We start from the raw sequence: 21,884 nt of genomic DNA on the forward strand, positions 1-21,884 counted from the left end.
TCTGGCTGGGACAGTCCCATTCCTGGGGGCTTTGCTCTCCCATGGCTGGATTTTCTCCTGGCAATTGCTACTGGGAGGAGAAATGAGGAGGGGCTGTTTGTGCAGAGTCACTTTCTTGCCAGACCCCAGCACTTTCCCTGAGGTCTTTCAGTTACCTGGAGACTCTGCCTCAGAATTTAGTATTAACAGGGCCCAGGGCTGCCCTAGGGGGCTAGGACCAGCTGGAGAAAGTCATCCCCTGGGCCAGGCAGAGAAGCAGCTTTAATTAAGGTCACTTCCTAGCACAGAACCCCACTGGGGGAGCAGCAGCTGCTAAGCCTGATCTCCCAGATCACAATGGAGGCTGCAGCGTCTGACCCAGGAAGCTGAACCCCAATATCCTGAGCAGAGAGGGACAGAGCGTTTGAGCAGCTTCCCTCCTTTAGCTCTCTGGGGAGAGCAGCTAACGAGAGCCCCTCCTCACAGGGAGAATTGCTGATCTCATTTGCCCCACTGTCCATCCAGAGTCACTCCTTGTCTTTCCATACAGTGACTCTGGATTAACAATGGTCTCAATGAAACCAGAGTTCAGAAAGAATGAGTCCAGAATGCTGTGGAAGAGACCATTGTGCGGCAGTGCTGACCCCCCTCCACCTTCCTCATCACCCAGATCCAGGACAAGGACTGGACAATGGACTGGACAATCTAGGACAATGGAACTGGAAGTTCCTGCAGTTTTCAAGAGGGGAGAAGAGCAAAAATCTGTGATTTCACCTCACAGTGTTTGATAAGTGGCTAGAAAGTTATCACAGTGACTGGGCCTGGCCGGGGAATGTCGGGCAGTGGTTGGAGCCAGGATACTGGCATAAGCTAATCAGAGAGAAGAAGAGAGGAGCAGCTCCCAGAGACCCAGTCAGCCCCCCCCCAGATATTCCCTGGGACCCAGCCCCCAGAGTCCCTGGCCAGGAACCTCAGATACCACTCAGAGCCCCACCGGCCAGAGAACGCCCACCAGACCTTCATTGCCAGGCTGGGAATCCCAAAGGGTTCCCCCCACGAAGAGACCCCAACAGCCAGAGACCCCCCAAAAGGGACCCCACTGGGAACTCAGTCCTCATTGCCTGCCCTGGATCCCCGCCCTCCAGCAGGATCTGCCCTGCCCTTTGCCTGGCACCCCCTCCTCCCCCCTGCGGGATCCCCTGATGCTTTACAGGGGCACCCCCTGGCCTAGCGCCGGGGATTCTCCCACACACACTCTGAGCACTGGGCACGGCAGCGATCCCAGGAGTCTGTGGGGGAAGCCCAGACAGAGCCCCTGGCACAGCACCAGGCTCCCTCTAACCCCCTGTCCCGCCTCCCCAAGAGACGCCCACCCCGGCTGTTCTGCAGCCACCAGGCCCCCAGCGATACCCACCTCCAGGACCCACAGCCTCAGGGCTGGGCACATCACACCCACCCCCTGAAACCCCAAATCTCCAGAACCCACCAACCTCACTAGGGTACCCCCTGCCCAGCCACCCAGAGGCCTCCCCCACCACAATCCCCCTTCAGCTGCTATCTCCCCCCACAGCCCCACCCCCACCCAGCAACACTGTTACCTCACAGTGTCTGCTAAGTGGATAGAGAGTGACCACCGCCCCCTGCTGGCCAGTCACACAGGCAGAGGGAGCCCTGGGGGAAGTCTCTTGAACAGGAGTATGGAAGGCCTGGAGGGACAAAATAGGTAAGAAATGTCCATGCCTGTCACTAGCAAATAATGGCCACCCTGGATCCACCCCAGAGGTGGCTGCATCTTAGCACTGTGGGAAGCAACCCCTCACAGAGGCCATTTGTCATGGGGTTTGGGATACTTCTGGACCCACACTGCACTCAGAGTGACCTCCTCATCCCGTGCCAGCTGAAGAAAAGAAAAGGGTCCAGCCAACTCTCGCATTAATAGCTGGGAACCACTGATCCCTCAAACAGGGGGAGGCCTCTGGCTTTGATGGGTATTAAATATGTGGCTGGTCTCTTTCTTCGGCAAACATTTTAACAGAGGTAAAGGAGGGAACAAATGATTCATAAAGGAGACGGGAAAGATGATCTCTGGCAATTTAACCCCCTACAACATCCAGGATGGAGAAGAACTCAGGGTAACAGGTTCCCTCGAAGGAAGAAGTTGCTGGGATTTAGAAACACGGGGAACAGCCCCAAACCCCAGAGGATTTTTAACTGACATTTGATAATGACATAGAAAGAGGCAAAACCTGAGCTTTGAGAGCAATGTTCAGAAATGAAAGAGTTCCCAATCTGAGACATTTTGGATCCACTTTGCAAATTATAGAGAGGAAAGTGGAAAATCAGAGGGATTTTATATCAGTTGTTGATAGGAGGTAAAATCTGAGTGTTTCACATGAATATCTGATAAATGAATAAAGAGGAAATGGGCAACATTTGCAAACATTTTATATCCAGGTTCAAGAATCTGAGCAAAGGTGTAAACCTGAGATTTTCTTGGTATTTTATCATTAGAGAGACAGGGAAAATCTCAGGGCATATTCAATTAGAAATAGACAACTAGAGAGCAGTGGGACAAATGTTTAGGGTATTTTATATGAACCTTTGAGATTTGCACAGAAAATGTGTCACAAACTGCGTATTTGATAACATGAGAGAAAAACACCAAGATCTGAGGGGATTTTATATTGCTGTTAATGAACTAGTGGTAGAAGATGACAGAACAAGGAGTAATGGTCTCAAGTTGCAGAGGGGGAGGTTTAGGTTGGACATTAGGAAAAACTTTTTCACTAGTAGGGTGGTGAAGCACTGGAATGGGTTACCTAGGGAGGTGGTGGAATCTCCTTCCTTAGAGATTTTTAAGGTCAGGCTTGACAAAGCCCTGGCTGGGATGATTTAGTTGGGTTTGGTCCTGCTTTGAGCAGGGGGTTGGACTAGATGACATCCTGAGGTCCCTTCCAACCCTGAGATTCTATGATTCTATGAAAATGGGGACTGTTGGACTGGATTTTATACGACTGTCCAATACATAAACACAAAGTGATGGTTCCCCCACCCCCACCATTGCCCTGGGCAGGGAGCCCTTTGAGGAGCTGATTAAAAGGGCAAGGGAGGGAGAGCTGGAAGGTCCCTGGATAAAGGAAGGGGGCAGCAGTGGGGGACGGGTGGGTGACTGGCAACTGATGGTTGGGGGTTACTGTGTTGGTAGTTAGGGGGAAGCAACTGGGAGTGGGAAACGGGGGTCTGGGCAGTCCCCATGGGGGACACGTGCGCCTCCCTTCCCTGCCCTGGCAGAGACCCGGCATCTCCTAGAATATCAGGGTTGGAAGGGACCTCAGGAGGTGTCTAGTCCAACCCCCTGCTCAAAGCAGGACCAAACCCAACTAAATCCCCAAATGGCCCCCGCAAGGAGTCAGCTCCCAGCCCTGGGTTTAGCAGGCCAGTGCTCCAACCACTGAGCCATCCGACCCCCACTCCAGGGGCAGCCATGTGCTGGGGAATGACTCAGGGCAACAATTTCCCACCTAAACAAGGACAAATCGCTGCAGATCAAATGGGTGGGAAAATGCCCCTCACTAGAGAAGATTTTAAACTGACGTTTGAGACTCATGGGGAGAACGGGGGAAATCAGGGGGGATGGGAGAGCTGATCATTGGAGGGGAAAGGGGGAATCGCCCCAGATTTTATAGCCCCGTGTGAGACACTGAGCGAGAAAAGGGGCAGAACTGGATGTCATCGGGGGTGAGAGGCAAGTGGCACAAACAGGGACAGGATCCAATTAACCCCCCTCCCCCCTTCGCCCACCCGCCACTCCCCGCCCCCGGGAATTTCCTGGCTGCCCAGAGACAGTTCAACCCCCCCCCCGCGTCCCACTGACCTTCCCCACCCAACTCCGGCTTCTCCTCCTGCCTGACACCCCCATCCCCACCACAGGGGATCCCCCCCGCCAGGCCCCAGTCTCTGCCCCCCAAATCCCACTGGGGCTGAGGCAGCTCTGAGGCTTCTCCCAGGTTCCCTGGGGCAGAGTCACTTTCCTGCCCAGCCCCAGTGCCCCCCCCCCGGGGTCTCTCACTCCCCGGGGGCTCCGTGGGAGGCTGGACACCAGGGATGCAGGACGGCAGGAATGGGGGTGACAGACCTCCTGTGCCTCAGTCTCACGGCGGGACCCAGGGGGCTCGTCGCTCTCCGGCTCGGGAGCGCTGGGAAGACCCGACCGTGGAGGGGCCGTCGCTGGGGGGGGGCGGCCCCGCGCAGGCGCTGAGCACGTCCTTATATCACTTCTGTGGCGGGAAAAGTGCTGAGGAGATGGAACGCTGAGGGCTGGTTTGGGTGGGAAAAACCGGTTTGGACTGGTTTGAGCCTGTCCCCTGATGGTAAACAAGTCCCCTCTCAGAGCTGGAGTCCAGGGGTCAATAGTTCATATGCTCCAGATTGGATCTTATTTTAAAGCCAGTGATTTACCTCATAAACATCTTATTAACCAACTAATTGAACCTATTAAACAATTTATACTTCTTACACCTAACAATCATTCATCATTCATGCCCGTCACCCCAACCGGGGTATGGGCCGCCAACAACAGATCTCCATAGTCTTCTATCCTGGGCCATTCGCTCTAGCTGGTTCCAGGTATAGCCCATTTTTTGCTATCAACCTGCCTAGTAGGGTCAGGTTGTTGCTCCTCATCTCTGCTGCAACCTGCGCCGTCTTTCCTGACTCGTACATGGTCCTCACGTTCCATGTGCCGATGGTAATCCTCCTGGCTGCAAGAAGGGTGATCGGCTTAGTGGCTTCCTCGCGGCTTTCACCACCCAGCGTCATGCATCTTCGAGTTGAAGACCCTTCTTTTTCCAGGCTAAAAGTCTCTGTTAACTCTATTGTTGGCGTTTCTGTAGCAAGCTGATTTTTACAGGGTGGAGTTGCTAGCCCCACGCCCAACCCTCCTCCTTTACCCTGACTTGGGACAGGCAGATGGCCCCAAAGGACCTCTCTGGTGGAGTTACACCTAACAATGAGATAAAAAAAAACAACAACACAGACAAACCTTATCGGTAACAGCTAATGTCCTAACTGGGAAATCAGCAGCGGTTTGTAGCGGGGGGAGCGCACAGTCGGAATGTGGATGACCTGACCTCAGCCCCAGCCCCACATAGCAGTGGGGCTTGGCACTCTGTGCATTGGTGTGGTGGCTGAGTGGTTCACCAAGCAGCGACAACCCAAGGAGGTTCCCTGAGTCAGTCTCACTCCTGAGGAGATTCTGCACCAAAAAAATTCTGTGCACAATATTTTAAAATTCTGCAAATTTTATTAGTCAATAAATAAATGTGGAGGCTCCAGCATTGCAGTGGGGAGCACAGGCTGCTGGATGCACGGAGGTGGGAGATCACCCTGCAGCCCCCACTCTCCTCCAGTGAAACAGACTTGGTGGTGGGGCTGCACCTCTCTGCTGCCTACTTCAGGAGCCCCAAAAAGACTCCCCAAAACTGCTCATGAGGGGCACATGTGCCTTCCCTTTGCTTCCCCATCAGGAAGTCAGAAAGCCTGAGCAGCTGGCCCCGGGTGATTTGAAAGGGCCCGGGGGCTCCTGCCACCACTACCGGCAGCACAGCGGGACTAAAGTGGATTCCTGCCCACCCTCGCTCCGCACGGCGCACCACTCCCAGAAGCATCTGGCACATCCCTGCAGCCCCCGTGGGGTGTGTCTCTCGCACGCTGCCCGCACCCCAAGTGCCAACTCTGCCATTGGAACTGCGGCAATGGGAGCTGCAGGGGTGGTGCCAGCGGGCAGTGCTGCCAGGAGACCCACGGCCCCCGGGCCTCCTCCATGTAGGAGTTGCTGCCAGATGGGGGTGTGGGTCACTTTTGGGAGCTGCCCAAGATAGGTGCCACACCCCTACCCTCTGCCACAGCCCAGATCCCACACCCCGCCCACACCCAAACTCCCTCCCAGAGCCCACCACTGCCCCCCAACTCCCTGCCCCAGCCCAGAGCCCACATCCAAACTCCCTCCCAGGGTCCACCCCCCGCCTCCCCTGCACCCCAAACCCCTGCCCATCCCAGAGCCTGCACCTCATGTACCCAAACTCCCCCCCAGCGCTTTCAGGGGGGGCGAGGAAGGACGGGCAGGACTTGGACCAGTTCTGGGCATCACCAAACGTTATATCACCCTGGTGACGCTGAGCTGGAGCCCTAGTCACTGCACATCTCTCTCTCCTTACAGGGGACTCCGTGGGCAGGGCGCTGCTGGGGTTTATTCCGTTCTTTAATGGCTGTGGAAGGGGGAACAGGGAGAGAATTTGCTCCTCTGTTCTCTGCGGAACACGTGCAGGCAGCGGATTATCTCCAGGGCTGTAACAAAACACAAGCTAGCAGAGGGGGAAGGGATTTCCTGCAGGATGGATTCCCAGTGCAGCTCCCAAGCTGTGCCCTGGCGAGCTGTGCCCAGGGGATTTAGATGCTTTATGTAAGGGGACTGTTGCCCCCTTACTAACATTCAGTGGGGTGTTTGGTTGCAAGCTCCCAGCACTAAAAAGGGAGGGTCGATGGGAAATCAGGAGCCTGAGACTGACAGTCCCCAGGAACAATGTGGAGAGGCCAATGCTCCAGGTCAGCCTGATTGACAGGGCGGGCAGGCTATTCAAGGAGTCAGGAGGCCAGGGGTCCCGTCCTCCTGTGAGCTGGAATTGTCTGAGTCACATGGAGTGGGGCCGAGCTAAGGAGAGAGCAGGGGACCCAAGCTGAGCTGATGGTAGCAGAGCTGCAGCCCCAAAGCCAGAGCACAGCCCAGAGAGAGCAGCCCTGCCCTGGGAGCAGAGCTGTAACAACTGGAGCCAGAGAGGCCAGACAAGCAGCCCAGGGAGCTGAAGGCAGAGCAGCAGCAGCAGCCGTGCTGAGGCAGAGCGAGCTGGAGCAGTCCGGAGCTGGGTGCAGTGAGCAGCTGGGGAGAGCGGGGGGGACCCTGGGCAGTGGGCCCAGCACAGGGAGACGCCTCAGCCAAGAGGCCCTGCAGGCCAGACTTGGAGGGGGATCGTAACCCTGACAGGGCAGGGGTGATGCTGGGGAGAAGGGTCCTGCCACCCAGAGCCTGAGAGTGTGTGGCCACCGCCAGAGCAAGTGTCCAACCTGCAGCGTCCCTGCAGCACAGCCAGGGCCTGAGGAGGCGGCCTGGGACCTACAAGGAACAGACTGTGAAGTGCCCTGACGTCCAGAGACACTTTTTGTGATGGTCCCTGCCCCAGAGCGGGGTGATGTGTTTTCCTTTAACCTTTCCCATTTTTTCTTATTTTTTAAATTTTATTGTTAATTAAATAACTTGTATTTGCTTTAAATTGTATGATGTGATCAGTGGGTCAGGGAGGTGCGCAGTGCAAAGAGAGGGACACCCTAGCCCCTGTCCTGGGTGATCACAGCAGGGTTGGGGGTCGAGTCCCCCAGGAATCCTGGGCCCAGCCTTGTTGGGGTTACGAGGACTCTGCCAGACAGGAGAGTGGAAGGGGAGTCCTCAAGGGCAGGGAGACCTCTGGGTAAAGGAAGTGGGAGCGAGGACTCAGATCCTTTGGCCAGCCCACTTCACCGGGGTAGTGCAGAAGCCAGGAAAGTTCCCCACAATAGCAGGACCATTCCCCCACTTACATCTAGATACAGTACCAGGCACGTAGGAGGATTTCCCCTTCTGAGTCATGGAAGCAGAAATTGACTTTTCCTTTCCAGATTTAGCTAATGTTCAGAAAGAGAATCTAGCACCTGCCTTCCAGATCTGAACACCTCAAAATCCAGGAGTGCTCGAGCTCAATTTGGGCAGCTGTTACTTCATTTCTCCCAAATCAAATATACTGATCCACCGTTATTTGCTGTACAAAAGGTAGGATAAAATTGAGCAAGAAATGCTTCCCAGGGGTTATTAGGACTGGAATTGCTATTTTCAACAGCCATTGCCATTTTTTTCTAGTTTTGTTTGTTTGAAAGGAAGACAGTGATATTGCACTGGCAAATTCCTCATAGAAACAAAGAATAATAAAGGCACCTCAACTTTTCCTCATTTATGGAGGACAATCTTATAATATGCATCCAGGTATCCTCCAATCATACAAGCTGAAAATTGTTCCATTTTAATGCAGTTCTGTAACCATATGGGAACCAGTCCTGTCTGTGTTCTGTGCACATCCAAAATTCCTGCTGAATGACCCAGCGTGGGTGCACGTTACCTGTGACCCCGGGCTGGGGTGGATGGTGGGTGCTGGTGGGGGGGGGGAGCACCCAGGCCTGGGGTGGCAGGGGGTGTGTGGGTTGGGGAGCATTGGTCGGGGAAGGGAGAGCCCAGATCTGGGGCAGCACAGGATGTGAGGGGAGCCCAGGGCTGGAATGGCAGGGGGTGTGGCTTGGGGGAAGAGCCCAGGGGTGGGGTGGCAGGGGTGCAGGTGTGCAGAGGCCCAGAGCTGCGGCGGCAGCGGGTGCAGGTTGGGGAGCCCAGGGCTCAGGCAGCAGGAGGGTGTGAGGGGAGCCCAGGGCTGGGATGGGGCAGCCAAATTTTTTTTTTTGTATGGGCGGCAAAAAACCTAGAGCCAACCCTGCCTCCATGCACTGTGAAGTAGGTAGGAGCGGATCATTATTATCCCTACTTGAAAGAGGGAGAAGCTGAGGCTGAGAAAGGAGAATTGACTTGTCTTAGGTCACACAGCCAGTCAGTGGCAGAGTTGGGAATAGGACCCAAGAGCCCTGATTTTCAAACTAACCATCGGATCTTGAATGTCAGACACTGAATGACCTGAATAAAGTGCTCTCAGATGAGCTCCAGACCAATAACAGTGACAGTAATTATTCAGCGAGTATTTGAGGAGAACTGCAATGTTAGAGAGAATCATGAACTGCTCAGAGACAATTAATGCAGAGAAGCAGCAAAATTCATCAAACATAGAACTGGTTCTGACTTATTTCCTTGGTCTTAAAAGAGACCAACAAGGACCTGAGTCTCCTCCCTGTCAATAACCCCCTGCTCAGCCAAGCAGGGTAGAGACTGAGGACGGGAGGCTGAGGGTTCTCACCAGAGAGCCCAAAGGATGGCCCAGGTCACTGGTGGGGGTCACTGCCCGAGCACTATTTCAGCTCCACATTTTTGGGTGGACCTCCCACAGTGAGAGCTGCAGAGCACTCCCCTGCAACACACACAAACACACACACACCCCTCTCCCATAGGCGGCAGGTTTGTATAATTTTTGGTGGGGCCCAAAATGGTGGTGCCCCCGGCTCCCGCCCTGTAAGCCGATATAAAATGAAGCTACAACGCGTCAGTGCCACAAGATTACAAAGGTCAATTAAAAGTGGAAAGTCAGAAGCAGCACTTGCCTGCTTCAATATACAGTATTATATTTTGTTGCACCTGTTGTGATGAAGTGGGAATGTCCTTAATATTTTCTCTGAATACTGTATGGGTGCCTCAGTTTCCCCTGCAAGATGCCAACTGAAGGTGTTGGGGACAAAGATCAGGTGGCCTCCTTGACTGGAAGAGACACAGAGGCCAGAGGAGGGAGTGTCAGTTTGGAGCTGGCTGGGGAAATGGGGAGAGACCCAGAACTTGGTTCTGGGCGCCCCACCCCCCAAGATGGACCTGACAGAGGGGTTCTGTTTTCTGTACCTACAAGCTCTGTTTAAACTGTGTTCCTGTCATCTAATAAACCTTCTGTTTTACTGTCTGGCTGAGAGTCACATCTGACTGCGGAGTTGGGGTGCAGGGACCTCTGGTTGCCCCAGGACCAGCCTGGGCAGACTCGCTGTGGAAAGTGCATGATGTGGAAGGGCATGCTGAATGCTCCGAGGTCAGACCCAGGAAGGTGTAGGCTTCTTGCCCTGGAGACAGTCTGCTCCGAGAGAGGAGGCTCCCCCAGAGTCCTGACCGGCTTTGTATGGAGTTGTTCCAAAGCATCACAGCATCCCCTTCCACACCGTGCACTTCCCAGAAGTCCGCACAGGCACTGACACTCTCCTCCTGCCTTTGTCTCTTTTCCAGGCATTAGAGGCCACCCGATCTCTCTGTTCTCCAACACCTTCAGTTGGCACCTTGCAGGGGAAACTGATTTGGGAGAAATGAAGTAAAAGCTGCCCAAACCGAGCTTGAGCACTCCTGAATTTTGAGGTGTTCAAATCTGGAAGGCAGGTGCTCGGGGTGGGAGAGGGCTGTGGGGTCCATGGGGGAGCATGGCAGCAACTGTCTGGAGCTGCAGGAGCCAGACACGCTGGTCTGAGTGGCACAGTAAGCGGTTTGGGGGTTGGAGAAGGGGTAGGGAGTTCCGGGGGGCAGTCAAGGGACAAGGAGCAGGGGTTGGATTTGGGGACAAGGAGCAGGGGGTTGGATGGGGCCGAGGTTCGACGGGGCAGTCAGGGGACAGGCAGCAATTGGATAGGCATGGGAGTCCAGGAGGTTTATCAGGGGACAGGTAGTGGGTTTGTGTGGGGATGTTGGGTGGGGTCTCAGGTGGGGGCAGGTGGGGACAAGGAGAAGGGAGGCTTAGATAGGGGCTGGGGTCCCAAGGGGCAGTTAGGGGCAGGGGTCTCGGGAGGGGGTAATCGGGGGACAAGGACCAGTGGTGCTTAGATAGGGGGTGGAGGTTCTGGGGGGCAGTTGGGGCAAGGGTCTGGGGAGGGGGCAATCAGCGGCCAGGGGCTGGGATTCAAAGGACTCTGGGCTGCTGGCAGCTGCGGGGAGCCCTGAGCCCTTTAAATCCCAGCCGCCTCCCTGGCTGGGATTCAAAGGGCTCTAGGCTCCCTGCCCTTGGGGCAGTGCAGAGCCCTCTGACTCCCGGCCGCGGCTGGGATTTAAAGGGTGCTGGGCTCCCCACGCTTGCAGGCAGCCCAGAGCCACTGACTCCCGGCCGCGGCTGGGATTTAAAAGGCTCTGAGCTCCCCGCGCTTGCAGGCAGCCCAGAGCCCTCTGACTCCCGGCCACGGCTGGGATTTAAAAGGCTCTGAGCTCCCCGCGCTTGCAGGCAGCCCAGAGCCCTCTGACTCCCGGCCGCGGCTGGGATTTAAAAGGCTCTGGGCTCCCCGTGCTTGCAGGCAGCCCAGAGCCCTCTGACTCCTGGCCACGGCTGGGATTTAAAAGGCTCTGGGCTCCCCGCGCTTGCAGGCAGCCCAGAGCCCTCTGACTCCCGGCCGCGGCTGGGATTTAAGGCTCTGGGCTCCCGCTGGCAGGCCGCCCAGAGCCCCCTGACTCCCGGCCGCGGCTGGGATTTAAAGGGCGCTGGGCTCCCCCGACTTGACGGCAGCCCAGAGCCTCTGACTCCCGGCCGCGGCTGGGATTTAAAGGCTCTGGGCTCCCGCGCTGCAGGCAGCCCAGAGCCCTCTGATTCCCGGCCGCGGCTGGGATTTAAAAGACTCTCGGCTCCCCGCGCTTGCAGGCAGCCCAGAGCCTCTGACTCCCGGCCGCGGCTGGGATTTAAAAGGCTCTGGGCTCCCCGCGCTTGCAGGCAGCCCAGAGCCCTCTGACTCCTGGCCACGGCTGGGATTTAAAAGGCTCTGGGCTCCCCACGCTTGCAGGCAGCCCAGAGCCACTGACTCCCGGCCACGGCTGGGATTTAAAGGGCTCTGGGCTCCCCGCGCTTGCAGGCAGCCCAGAGCCCTCTGACTCCCGGCCGCGGCTGGGATTTAAAAGGCTCTGGGCTCCCCCCGCTTGCAGGCAGCCCAGAGCCCTCTGACTCCCGGCCACGGCTGGGATTTAAAAGGGGGCGAAACCTAGCTCCAACTATTGGTGGAGCAGAGCCCCTGACTGTAAATATTCCTGGGGCTAAAGCCCCAGGAGCCCATATAAGTCGGCTCCCATGCCCTCTCCTGCTGTTGGGAGGGGAACAGGAGAAAGGACAAAAGCAAAAGACAAAGAGAAAGGAGGGAGGGATGGATGGAGGAAAAGATGAAAAAAAAGGACAAACCCCAATGTCCCCAGTGATTCTAAGGGACAGAATCCCAGGTGCACAATAAAATTCTGCCTCCTTAAGCTCGAGTTTTCCATGCCCAGAATTCAACTGTCACCAGATGGATCAGACTGAACAGGTTTCAAACCTCCAGGAGGCTCTTACCTTTTAAACAGGGACGGCTGTTTTCTAGTAAAATCACTAAAAGGGAAGGAGAAAACTTGAAAGAGGTTCCTCCTGGCGCTCACGTCCGTGAACCCGAATACTCCCTCAGTCCTCAAAGAGAGACCTGGAGAAGGAGACTTGCTGGAGCAAAGCCACAGGGGTCTCTGAGGTTTCCCTGGCCCCTCGCCCCTGTCCTGCCTGGCTGATGTCAGCATCTCTCTGTGAGGTCACCACCTCCCCACCACCTTGGACCAATAGGCTGAGGTCCTGCCAAAGGCCTTTGTGATGTCACTGCCACACCCCTCCCTTGCTGTGCCAATGTCCTGCCCCTGGCCAGGCACTTTGCAGGTTTGAGCTACTCCCTGTGGATCACCCCACTCAAGGAGCGTTCGTTCTAGGCAGCAAGCCGGCTAGACAGGGAAACATCAGATGCTGCTCCCAATGCTACACTCAGTTTTTCAGAAATTAGTCGACTTTATGGCCAGAAGAGACCATTAGAGCATCTAATCTGACCCCCTGCGTATCACAGGCCTCCTGTATGACACAATAGTGAGTTTATTACGCAGGGTCCACCCTTCCCTCACTGTGAATAGTACATGAACCAGCCTCGTAATGGAGCTGAGATTTCCCAAGAACTTCAAGCAAAATACACCAGTTTCATAAAACAGATTTATTAACTACAGAAAGATGGAGTTTTAAGGATTTTAAGTGGTAAGCATAAAAGATCAAAGTAAATTACCATGGAAATAAGATAAATTCACAATCTAAACTTTAACCCTTATTACACTAGGCCGTAGTTCGGTTATGCCACAGGAAGGCTTAATGCTTGAGCTGCAGTGCATGCTGGGCAGGCTTAAGGCCGGGCTCCCCATGGCAGGAGAGAAGAAGACGACTCGGCCCCTGGAGGGGCAGGCTGGGGCTTCCTGGATCCCATTTGCTCACAGCCAGCGCCCTGCCCCCACTCCCAAGTCATTAATGGCTCCCCCGGGTCAGCCAGAATGGAGCAGCAGTTTTCACTCCACCAAGTCCACTTATGGCTTATAGGCAACTCCCAAACCCACCACAGCCCACCATTTCGGCCAGAAAGGAGCCCAATCCGCCTCGCCATTGCTGCTTTTCTGTCCCCCTAGAACCCTGCTGCTCCTGGGCTGCAAGGAGCCGCCCCTGGGAAGCCAAGAGGCAGGCACAGGATTCTGCCTTCCAGCAGCCAAACACACCTCCTCAGGCTTTGCAGAACGAATGGTGACGCTCTACTAACCCCACTTAGCCGCACTGAGGTGCTTAGCTTCTGCCCTGCCTTTCTCAGCTCGACTTTCCTCTTTTGCCCCATTCCTGCCTCACTTCCTCCTTTGGCAAGTCACACAGAGGAGGCCAGCAGGAAGAGCCGGCCTCCACCGGCCAACCTCCAACAGCAGAGGAGGCCAAGCCACAAGCCTCCAAAAGGTGACACGCCGCACTCCTCTAGGTTCTCCAGCCTGACGCCAAGGTGCTTTCTCCACTGCTGTCAGCACCCTCTGTCATGCAGGGGTTGGAGTTATCCCAGGGACAGGCCAATAGGAGAAGGAGGAGGCCTTCCTGAACAGCAAGGGGATCTGGGAAAAAGAAGCCAGCATGTTTCTGCCTGGTTTTGAACCAGGGACCTTTTGTGTGTTAGGCAAACGTGATAACCACTACACTACAGAAACTCCATCTGCTTGGCTGTTGCTTACCTTGGCACAGACCGATGGACAAACCTGGAGAAAGTGGTGGCAGCCCTTCAATGGGCCAGCAGGCAGAGCAGAAGACTGGAGCCGGGGCTCAGGAAGTCGTCCTTACGTCGCCCTTGTGACTCCAGCTTGAGGGAGAGCTTCTTTTTCTTCCCCTTGCTGACAAAGAGCAAGAGAAGAATGAAAGGTCAGGTGGGCCAACTCGCTGCAGAAGCCCATGCTGCCTTTTCCTGCTGCATAGCCTGAAATGAGGGACTTGTGGCAGTTAAAGGAACTGCTGCACTTTCAGAAAACATCCCACCCGTGCACAAAGGGGGATAGAAGAGCCTGTTAGTCTAGCATGCTCCCAACTGAACTACTTCAGCAGCTGCTCGGTTTCTTTTTGGCCTCCTGCTTTTCTGTCTGGGATGTTGTTGTCAGCTGTGGCACAGAGAAAGGACGTCATTGCGAGCGGCCCATGAAGACAAGATTCACTTTTGCCTTCCTTGCTCAGCTTTACTTGCTTCCTCGCCCTATTCCTGCCTCAGTTCCTGGGTTACCTGAAGGTGACGGGGGGCCAGCAGTACCAGGAGGAAGTTGGGCAGCTAGACCCTGGTGGCAAAAGTTCTGCCGCCACTTGCCACCCCACTCTCTTCTCCCAGCGTCACATACTGGCCACCAGGGACTTGGGGCCCAGCAGCGCAACGGAAGGCAGTGGACAGAGCCACCTCGCCTTGGAGCTCCGGCTCATTAAACCACATCTTCAGTCGCTGATGGCTAATGAGAGACAGACATCGCTTGCTATTTTAGCACTTGGAAATGCCATTGGTCAGTCACTGGATCTCTGTAATGCTGTTACAGAACAAAGGAAAATAGAATCTCAGTGTGACATTCTATACCTTTGGGGGAGCGGCTGTAACCCCATAATCCTCATTTTCATATCATCGTGATCTTACATATAGAGCATGACTTGTAAGGTATCAGGGAAAGGATATGATCTGCTGAAAGTCATTTCTCTACCCATAGATGTATACCATTCATGCATATGAAGTTATGAGAATTGTGCAGTGTGGTTGTCACTGTGCTGTAAGGTGGGGGAGTCAGCCAAATATTAGCTCCCAGTGGCAACAGCAAGGAAAGTAACCAACACCCGGACAGGGTGTCAAACAACCCATCGACAGCCATTGTCCAGCAAGGGAGCTACAATGCAATGACTCACCTGCATGAGGACACCCCAGGGGAATTGCTCAGACTTGCTTGGAGAGACGCAGTGATGATCACCTGACTCTGAAGGGGGGGGGAAGCCATGAGGGAAGAAAGGACATGATAAAAGGAGAGACATTTGCCAGGCTTTATCTCTCTCTGTCACCTACATCTACAGACACCCCCACACCAAGCAACTGAAGTGCTGATGAAAGGGGAGAGCCTGGCTGAAAAGCCACCAGCCAGCCTGTGGTGAGAAGCATCTAAGTTTGTAAGGGTACTGAAAGGGTTAAGATCAGCTTAGAATTAAAAGCAATGAGGAGTCCGGTGGCACCGTAAGAACTAACACATTTATTTGGGCATAAGCATTCATGGGTAAATAGCCCACTTCTTCAGATGAGTGGAGTGCAAATTGCAGATAGAGGCATAAATATAGATTGGAACATGAAGAGATGGGAGTTACCGTACAAGGGGAGAACCAGTGTTGAAGGCTAATTCAGTCAGGGTGGATGTGGTCCTCTCCCCATAATTGATGGGGAGGTGTCAATACCAAGAGAGGGAAAATTGCTTTTGTCATGAGCCAGCTACTCCCAGTCCTTATTCAAGCTCAAATTAATGATGTTAAGTTTGCAAATCAATTGTAACTCTGCAATTTCTCTTTGAAGTCTGTTTTTGAAGTCTGTTTTTGAAGGGCTACTTTGAATTATTAGGTGTGAATGTGTAAATGTGCTATTGACTATACAAATCCCATATGGTCTTGTGATCTGAATTCCTGGTTTTCACCCCGGCGGCCTGGGTTCAATTCCCAGTGTGGGAACAATGCAGAGCTTTTGCTCAGAGGGGAGGCAGGAAATGAAAGGAATGGGAAGGGGAGTTGGACAGTGTTGGAAGGGGATCCCAGAAGTGGGGGTGGGGCAGTGGTCCTGGGGGGAGATGAGGGAAGGATCCCAGCTCTGTGGGAAGTTGATATTCTGGAGAGCACAGGCCTGGCATGGGGGGTGGGAAGAGTGAGTGTGTCCCTCTAAACTCACCACCAGGAGACTAGGAAGAATTACGTATTTGTTGGTAAATGTCAATTTCTGTGTAAACACACAACCCAATGGCAAAATCTTTCCATCGATAATCATCAAAACTAACAGATGGGCAAAGTAAGAAACATGTTGCTTGAGAGCTTATCCTGTTCTAATCCTCTAGGGTTCCCTTTTGCCTTAGGCACCACCACGTGGGCATTTCATATCCCTCCTCATTTTCACACAGACACACAATTTCCTTTGCACAGATCCATGAACAGCAAAACCTCCCTGTGTCTATTGTCTGAGCCAGGGCATTCGATTCCACTGAAACCTTCTCTCCTGCAATGGCAATGGTCAGACAGAGGGGATGCGTCCACCTTCCCCCTGGCAGTTGAGATATTCACTCTCCTCTTCATGCTGCTGTTGTTATTCCATGAGTCATCAAGGATGGAATAAAAAGCTGAGTTTACTCCAGGGTGAGGAAAGAAAGGAGCCACCAACGCCCTCAAAAATCTCAGTGCCCAGAGAAAACCTGCCTCTGTTACTGGACTCCCAGAGGTGCTGGCAATACAATGGGAAAAGGGACTGTCTGAATTGCCAAGGCAGGGAATGAACAATCTACAGCAACATCATTAACCACAAACACACTCTAGCCGTGCTCCAGCCACTGGGGAAATGGGCAGGAACTCTGGCTGTTCAGCCATGGCCACACGTACAGAGCTGCACAGCAGTGAGTGTGCTGGGGAAGCTGGTCTGAGCAAACAATTTGTAATGACCCTTCAGTGAGAACAGAACCAGAGTGTAGAAAGGCCTCTGTGTTAAGTGGTTGTGGCTGAGGCCTTAGGGAGCTGAGATAGAAAACCATGGGTGCCTTTCTGTGAAAGTTTGATCCTTGCCAACTAGGCAAGGCTGGTGTGTGGTGTCTCCATGGCTGTACTTTCAGGGTCTGATCACAACAGTGCCAGAGGGAGCCAAGCCTAGACATATTCAGAGGCTAAGGCCAGGTCAATATTTCAAACAGTGAGTCTATGCTGCTGCAGCTCAGTAATGGAGATGCTCTGTGCCAGGGTTTCTCAAACGTCCTTTCACTGCAACCTCCTTCTGCCAAAATAACTTAATACGTAGCCCTGGAAAGATGGACCAAGCCCCTCCACGTGGGGGGGGGGTGCCAAAGACTGAGCCCCAGTGGGGGGAGGGCAAAACCAAAGCCTGAGGGATTCAGCCCTGGGTTGGGGGGCTCAGACTTTTGGCTTCAGCCTCAGGACCCAACAAGTCTAATACCAGCCCTGGTGACCCCATTAAAACAGGGTCATGACCCACTTTGCAGTCCTGACCCATAGCTTAAGAACCACTGCTCCATGCTGAGGGGGGAGAGTTTTCCTGTTGGTGTAGTCAATCCACTACCCCAGGAGGTGGCAGCTCTGCCATGGGGAGAAGCTATATCAGTGGGGGTGCAAGCTGTAGTGTTGACCACATTTAAGAAGTTTAATCAAACCCCATTTTTAAAACCACCTGTGGTCTGGGAATGGCAAAGGAGCTCGATGAAGCAGGGTCTATCCTTCAAAATTCTGGAGATCATGATTCCATACTCCTGTTGTAATGGGGGTATAGCTCAGGGGTAGAGTGTTTGATTGCAGATCAAATGGTCCTTTGTTCAAACCCAGTTGCCCTCTTGAAAAAAAATTATTTCCATTCTCCATTATGTTCAGGAGCTCCACCATACAAGGATGCTTGAAATGAATATGAACACTCAACATTTTGCTATCCAAATGCATAAAAACCTAGCACACCTGTCCATTAGCTGAAATCAGTTCCAATCCTCTAAGTGTCTAGTTTATGTTTTCATCAATTAAACAAAGGTATCATTCCCTGAAGCAGAGCACAAGTTTGAAATACAGGCAGCATAGAGCTAATATTCATAATGTCAACTACCAAAAAAATGATACACATCTAGAGATAGCAGCATTATAATCAGCCAATCAGAACCTCTCCATAGACCCCTTACACGACCACTTCTCTGTAATATTGGCTGCAAATATAGAACAGTGGTCGCAATGGTGATCTATACAGTTACAGATTATGTCAATAACGTCACAGGAGGTGACACAGAATCCGTGAGATTGATACTGGAATACTGCCTCCAGTTTTGGTGTCTTGTTTGAAAAAGATGATGGGAAATTGGAGCTGGGGCAGCAAAGAGCCACCTAATGTTCTGAGGACTGGAAAAAATACCTTCTAGTGAGCTATTGAAAGAGCTCAACCTGATTAGCTTATCCAAAGAAGATTGAAAGGTGACCTAATTGAAGTGCCTTAATGGAGAGAAAAGATTGGGTATTTAAGGGCTCTTTAATCGAGCAGAGAAAGGCATAAGAAGACCCAATGGCTGGAAGGTGAAGAAAGACAAATTCATATTACAACTAAGGCACAAAAATTCAAACTGCGAGGATGATTCACCACAAGAACAAGCTACCAAGGAAAGTGGGGAATTCTCCATCTCCTGATGTAATTTAATGAAGACAAGATGCCTTTCTGGAATGTGTTTGTCTCAAAAGTAGCTCTTGTGTCCTACAGGAGGCCTGTGATACGCAGGGGGTCAGATTAGATGCTCTAATGGTCTCTTCTGGCCATAAAGTTGACTAATTTCTGAAAAACCGAGTGTAGCATTGGGAGCAGTGTCTGATGTTTCCCTGTCTAGCCGGCTTGCTGCCTAGAACGAACGCTCCTTGAGTGGGGTGATCCACAGGGAGTAGCTCAAACCTGCAAAGTGCCTGGCCAGGGGCAGGACATTGGCACAGCAAGGGAGGGGTGCAGCAGTGACATCACAAAGGCCTTTTGCAGGACCTCAGCCTATTGGTCAGAGGTGGTGACCTCACAGAGAGATGCTGACATCAGACAGGCAGGACAGGGGCGAGGGGCCAGGGAGACCTCAGAGACCCCTGTGGCTTTGCTTCAGCAAGTCTCCTCCTCCAGGTCTCTCTTTGAGGACTGAGAGAGTATTCGAGTTCACGGACGTGAGCACCAGGAGGAACCTCTTTCGAGTTTTCTCCTTCCCTTTTAGTGATTTTACTAGAAAACAGCCGTCCCTGTTTAGAAGGTAAGAGCCTCCTGGAGGTTTGAAACCTGTTCAGTCTGATCCATCTGGTGACAGTTGAATTCTAGGCATGGAAGACACGAGCTTAAGGAGGCAGAACTTTATTCTGCACCTGTGATTTTGTCCCTTAGAATCACTGGGGACATTAGGGTTTCTTCTTTTTGCTTCCAATCTTCCTCCCTCCTCTTTTTCTCTTGCTTCCTTTGTCCTTTTACCTGTTCCCCTCCCAACACCAGGAGAGGGGTGTGTGTGTGTGTGTGTGTGTTGCGGGGGAGTGCTCTGCAGCTCCCACTGTGGGAGGTCAACCCAAAAATATGGGGCTGAAATAGTGCTTGGGCAGTGATCCCATCAGTGACCTGGGCCATCCTTTGGGCTCTCTGGTGAGAACCCTCAGCCTCCCGTCCTCAGTCTGTATCCCTGATTGGCTGAGCAGGGGGTTATTGACAGGGACGAGATTCTGGTCCTTGGTGTTCTCTTTTAAGAACAAGTAAATAAGTCAGAACCAGTTCTATGTTTGATGAATTTTGCTGCTACTCTGCATTAATGGTCTCTGAGCAGTTCATGATACTCTCTAACATTGCAGTTCTCCTCAAATACTTGCTGAATAATTACTGTCACTGTTGTTGGTCTGGAGCTCATCAGAGCATTTTGTTCAGGTCATTCAATGTATGAAATTCAATATCCCATGGTTAGTTTGAAAATCACGGCTCTTGAGTCCTATTCCCAACTCTGCCACTGACTGGCCGTGTGACCTAAGACAAATCAATTCTCCTTTCTCCGCCTTAGCTTCTCCCTCTTTCAAGTAGGGATAATAATGATCCGCTCCTACCTACCTCACAGTGCGTGGAGGCAGGGTCGGCACTAGGATTTTTGCCGCCCCAAGCAAAAAAAATTTTGGATGCCCCCACCTCAGCCCTGGGGTCCCCCGCCACATGCTCCTGCTGACCGAGCCCTGGGCTTCCCCCCCCCCACAGCCCCGTGCCAGCCCAGCCCTGGGCTCTTCCCCCCCCCCCATACACCCCGTGCCAACAATATAGGTTTGTTCTCCCCAGTCCGCCCAGGCTGAGCTGCTCCCATTTATACTCCGTCTCCAGTCGGAGCATGCCCAGAGAGGGTGAGGGGGTGTGGCCTCTTCAGCCCACATGGCGCAGTTAAACTTATCAGTGCCTGTGCAGGGTGGATGCACCTCATCACAGACAGCATTTCCCAAATTTTGGGATTAGGTGGGAGATCTCTTCAAGAGTAACTTCCTGTAGGGACTGGGTCACAAACACCTTGGGAACCAAATACCTGGGCGTTTTCCTAGTTCCAAATCACTTGCTGTGGAATTCTATCCCTGGATCATCTGAGACAATATTGACTTAAACAACTGAACTACTCTGTGACCATGTGCACTAACTTCGGTCAGTTGCACCCATTTGGGGTCTGCTGCTGTTCACCTTTTCAGAGTGGAGATTTAAACATACGACTGTTTCTTTGATAATATGTCCAACAGCTTGGAGTATTCTCTCCTGCTGACTGAACTGCATTTGAATTTTCTCCATGTCATCATGCAGGGATAGGGGGAAAAACAAACCTGAAGTAAAAAAAATGGTAATTTGTCTGAAATTTCCCAAAAAATCTGAGCTACATTCTGTCAAACAAAACTAACATGCAGTTATATGACCAAGGAGCCTTCATGAAAGATAGAAAACCCATCTCACAGAGAGGTAGAAGACACTTTCATTTTAATTTAAAGTGAAATTCCAGACTAGGTTACATCTGATGTCTCAGAATCAGGATGAGAGATTCTCCCATGATCCAGTGAAACCTGCTTCACCCAGCGCTTTCTCATACATCCGACGAAGTGGGTATTCACCCACGAAAGCTCATGCTCCAAAAGTCTGATAGTCTATAAGGTGCCACAGGATTCTTTGCTGCTTTTACAGATCCAGACTAACACGGCTCCCCCTCTGATACCTTTCTCATTAGTGTTATTTACAGGAGTTTTAGCACCTTCATAACGGGAGAAAAAACAGTCGACCTTCCCAGAAGCGGCTTTGCCATTGAGGGAAAAGGGGATTTGAATGGTGTTTGGGATCCATTTGAAATCCCCTTCCAAGTCTGACACTTTCATCGCCTGCCAGACTGACTCTGATTTAGGATCAAAGACGTGTACAAGCACCATTCCCAAGCATGGACAGCCAAGAACATGACCCCACCAGACACGTTGGGAAGCGAAGGAATACGAAGGGGTGAACTGTGCATGGCTCAGGCACAAGGTAACAGTTCTGGGGTGATGGGGAAGGATGGAATGTCTGAGTCGCCCCATCTCCTTCCAGTGTCACAGAGCCTAAAATGACCCTTATTTCCCTGACACTGCTCCAGCTCTTCTTCATATTTAAATATATTTTAAATGAGGGAAAAAAAGTCAACAAAATAACTGCTGTTCTGCACAATCCAGGGTAATGTGAGAACAACTGGGAATGAGACAATCTCTCCTCAAAGAGGAACTTGACGTCTCTAACAGTAACTTTCCACTGGGAGGAGGAGTACAAATGTCAATCTCCAGGTTTGTTTAGAGAAGGAAATGTGATGATGGTTAGCTCAGACAGGAGGAAATGTGCAAGATAACTCCACCAACTATCCATGGCCCATGTCTTTAGTGCAAGAGTAGTTCTCTTTTTACATCAGGAAAGTGAACTCAAGCTAGCTAACTCCATGGCAACCACAGTGATGAGACCCAGGTAGATTTTATCTCAACGTAGCTGGTTGAAGACACCCCCCATCTCCCCCACCTGGGGTGATGACATTCCTGGTAGAAAGGACACACACTCCAATGACTCACAGGACAATGGAGTTGATACAAAGG

The 21,884-nt window shown here is 52.5% G+C and overlaps 1 protein-coding gene, 1 non-coding gene and 1 pseudogene across 2 annotated transcripts in view; 1 reads left to right on the forward strand and 2 right to left on the reverse strand.

The window, feature by feature from the left end:
- LOC120381687 overlaps positions 1 to 21,884 on the forward strand; it is a 377,258-nt pseudogene that overhangs the window by 125,083 nt on the left and 230,291 nt on the right.
- The window catches only part of LOC120381683 (zinc finger protein 850-like), a gene marked incomplete at its 5' end in the record, with an annotated part of 218,952 nt that overhangs the window by 61,929 nt on the left and 135,139 nt on the right, over positions 1 to 21,884 (reverse strand). The gene's annotated exons all lie outside the window — the stretch shown is intronic.
- On the reverse strand, positions 13,654 to 13,726 carry TRNAV-AAC. Its single transcript has one exon. It is a non-coding gene; the product is annotated as a tRNA-Val (tRNA).

The sequence above is a fragment of the Mauremys reevesii genome, linkage group 14 (assembly GCF_016161935.1).
Source record: "Mauremys reevesii isolate NIE-2019 linkage group 14, ASM1616193v1, whole genome shotgun sequence".
In the NCBI taxonomy this organism is placed as follows: domain Eukaryota; kingdom Metazoa; phylum Chordata; order Testudines; family Geoemydidae; genus Mauremys; species Mauremys reevesii.